The sequence below is a fragment of the Tupaia chinensis genome, unplaced genomic scaffold, assembly GCF_000334495.1.
Source record: "Tupaia chinensis unplaced genomic scaffold, TupChi_1.0 Scaffold000376_1, whole genome shotgun sequence".
NCBI lineage: Eukaryota > Metazoa > Chordata > Mammalia > Scandentia > Tupaiidae > Tupaia > Tupaia belangeri.
In genome coordinates this window covers 5,210-8,553 of record NW_006159874.1, presented here as the reverse complement: position 1 = coordinate 8,553, position 3,344 = coordinate 5,210, and the positions used below count along the sequence as shown (strand labels likewise).

General features: G+C 40.4%; 1 pseudogene; it reads right to left on the bottom strand.

The window, feature by feature from the left end:
• Nucleotides 1-1,577: 1,577 nt before the first annotated feature.
• On the bottom strand, nt 1,578-2,341 carry LOC102496723 (protein CDV3 homolog pseudogene; annotated as a pseudogene).
• Between the last annotated feature and the right edge of the window lie 1,003 nt (nt 2,342-3,344).

Sequence of the window (3,344 nt, the reverse complement as noted above, 5' to 3'; positions counted from 1 at the left end):
TCATGACATTTTCATTAATACTACACTTCTACAGGAACATCCTCCCATAACAAGACTGTTTTTACTCACACGTTTGTTTCACTCTGGTTTGCAGCAAGTCTGCAACTCCCACATTTGGCAAAAGGATTTATTAGAGAGAAACCCAGACACTAAATCAAATGCTCACATACCACTTTGAAGTATTTCTATTGAACCAAAGATATAAAACTAAGAAATTGCCAGACTATCTCAATAGGTGGAAAGAGAATTTTCAGCAATCCTGGGTAGCTCATTCAAGTTTCTTTTAAAGACTAAAAAGTACTGAACAGTTTAAGCTGTAATTGAAAACAGAAGTGCTTCATCACCTGTCTCCTGGCTCTTCAAATGCAAATTAAGCACATTAATTACTGCACCTAAAGAATGTCAAATACTATAAAAATGTGGGCACAAGTAATAATGAATTCTTATTAAAGATTGTGCAATGTCCATGAAATGTAAATGAACTTTAGGTGAGATTTTGCTCGTACTTCTTTGAATTTATAAATACAAATCAGTCTTAGTTTGAACAAAATGCATACTCTCCACATCAGTTGACCACACAATTTAGAACTGATTAGAGGAGGCTTTAACTGCACCTCAGCTAGATCCTCAATTATTCACTGCCATTTATATCAAAGGCCATTTAGTTCCACTCCAAGGATTGCCAAATTCAAAACACATTTCATAATTCTAATGCATATTTCAGGTTACTCATTTAACCAAACAATATGTTCTACGAACTTATTCCCAAGTAAAGCAAAAAAGGCCTTAATAATGGGACACAGAAAAACACTAAATAAAAAAGTAGTAAAAGAAACACAATTATACTTTTATCCATTCTGTCTATCCACATGTAGACCCAAGATTGGTTGAATTTAATTTGTGGTTACTTCATAATACAACTAAAAGTTTAAATTATAAATCATCACAGTGCTACATAAATGATCTGAACAGATCAGTTCTTCTGAGAGCAGCGTGTTTTAGGAAGTCTTATAAAGCCACAGCCTCCTACAGAGAGTATCCCTTAAGGGTGGGACACAGGAGAGGTTAATTAAAGTCACCTAACTCTTCATCTTTTACAGAAGATCAGAACCCAGATGGCTGACTTTCTGCAGGATTTCTGACAGGAATCCAATAGAGCTGGTTTCAAGGTCAACACATTAACACTTAATTGCTGTAACCTTCTTATCCAGAAGTTGTGATCCACATGAAGTCCACAATGAGTGCCCCAACTCTAAGGTAGTTAACCCTCATAGAGGCTTAGTATCTGAACATAAAGATTTTGAAATGACCAGCTGCAAGGGTTTTTGGTCTTTTTTTTTTTTTTTTGGTACTTGCAGAGTAGTTAAGAAAGAACACTGCTGAATCCAGTTCACACATGTATAACAATAAAAATTCCTTTAAGTGCGATACCCAAAGAGAGCAGTTGTGACATTTTAAACTTCCATAGTGCAATAGGGCCTGTCACTGGCATCAAATGGTCTTCATTGGCTGCAGTAACTCCAGATGATTAATGGCTGTACAGGATGGTTAGTTGTGATCTTGTTACCTTAGAAGGGTTAGCAAAGACCATTCCTTAATGGTACTGTGTGACTGCTTTTCTGATTTTCAAGAATAGCATATTGGTTGTCTAGCTGAAGATTAAGAGCTTGTTTTTTTGAAATCATCCCTACTTCTATTTTCCTGTCTTATTACTTCAAAGCTTTTCATTTCTTTATCCCTCCTGCTATCTACATGCTTGGCAGGGGACTGCAGCAATGGGAACTGTGTGTCACTGGTTATCTTTGGCGGTTCCTGTGATGTTTTCCTGGTTGTAGTTAACTGGGCCCCAGGAGGACTATACACCTCCTAGTCATGGCCAGTTCTGGAGTTTCTGCAACAATTTACTGGCAGGAGGCACTTGTAACAGAACTACTTTTATTCCAGGAACCTGAAGATTTTTCCACACCACTGCCACCAACAACTCCCCCACCTTCTTCCCAGTTATCACTGTACCTTCTCTCTTTTCATTATCATCTTCCTTTTCACTCATTAGCATTGCCTAAACTCTGAGGCCGCTGTAATCAACCTCTTTTTGTTCTAAGTCTTTACACTAATCTTCGTCCTTCTTCATTACCTTGGCAGCTTCCCCAGGGCCCAGGGCCCCAAACCCACTGTCCTGCCATCACCAGTCTGACAAATAAGTCCACCACCGCCCACTTCTGTCTCTGTTGCTCCCTCTGGCGCTCCACCTCTCCCGTGAGCTCCCTGCCCGGTGGCTCTGCTCCTTCTTGTCCCTCTTGGTGAAGAAGTTGTCCTGGCTCTGCCCCTCCTTCCCAGCCATGGCTGCAGCCTCTTCAGCCCTGGGTTGGTGGCGCCATTGGCGGACCCTGCCCTAAGGCTTGAAGATCAAAATCAATGTTGGCTTGGTGCTCCACCCTGCAGAATCACCTAGGCTTGTGCAGCGGGACAGTTGGTTCCCCCACATCCCACCAGTGGTGGTCTGGTCTGCCCCAGGCTCCGCCCACCTGCCTTGGTCACCTCCACCCAAGCCTGCCTGGCTCCAGCAGTATTCTGACCTCCCAACAGCAGAGGGGAAAAGGAACCAGAGGGTCTTCTGCAAGAGACCCTTTCCTATCTTAAGAGAAAACATTAAATCCAGATGTACTTAATATACAGTAAATATACAGTGTGTTCTCTGAAAGCCAACACAATCTTCAATACCTATAACTTGGAGGTGATACAGAAGGCAGATACATACCAAAAGTATTTGTGAACAATTTAGCTAGAAAATGGCTCCTGCTTGCTTGGCTCAATAATACACTGACGTTTGAGCAGTGAAAAATACTGCTTCAAATCGATTTTCAGACAAATACTTGAAGAGCTTTGCTATGACTTTCAATGAAAAATTAATATTTAATGTGTTATCCATCCTGTCAAAATACGTACTTATTTTGAACCAGAACAAAATAGTTAATACTGTCAAAAATACACACTTTAAAAATTATTTTTAAAAATTAATTCTGGGAAATAATCCCCCCCTACACATGCACACGCACAAACACACTTTAAAAATTTTTTTTAAAAATATTTCTGGGGGCCAGGTTGTTGAGTAGTGGAAGTGATGCTGGACTCCCAGGTGTCCTACTATGGTTCAAATCCTACACCTGGCAGCTTGAAAATCATGTCAGGCACATGTGCATGTATGCCCAAAATAATTTCTCACATTCTGTCTATAAGGGTTCTATAAAACCCTCTGAGCACCATTTGGTTTTGTTCCAGGCTCACAAGAAACCAAGATCAAACTTCTATATAATTGATCTTGGCAAGAGCCCACATGCCAGATG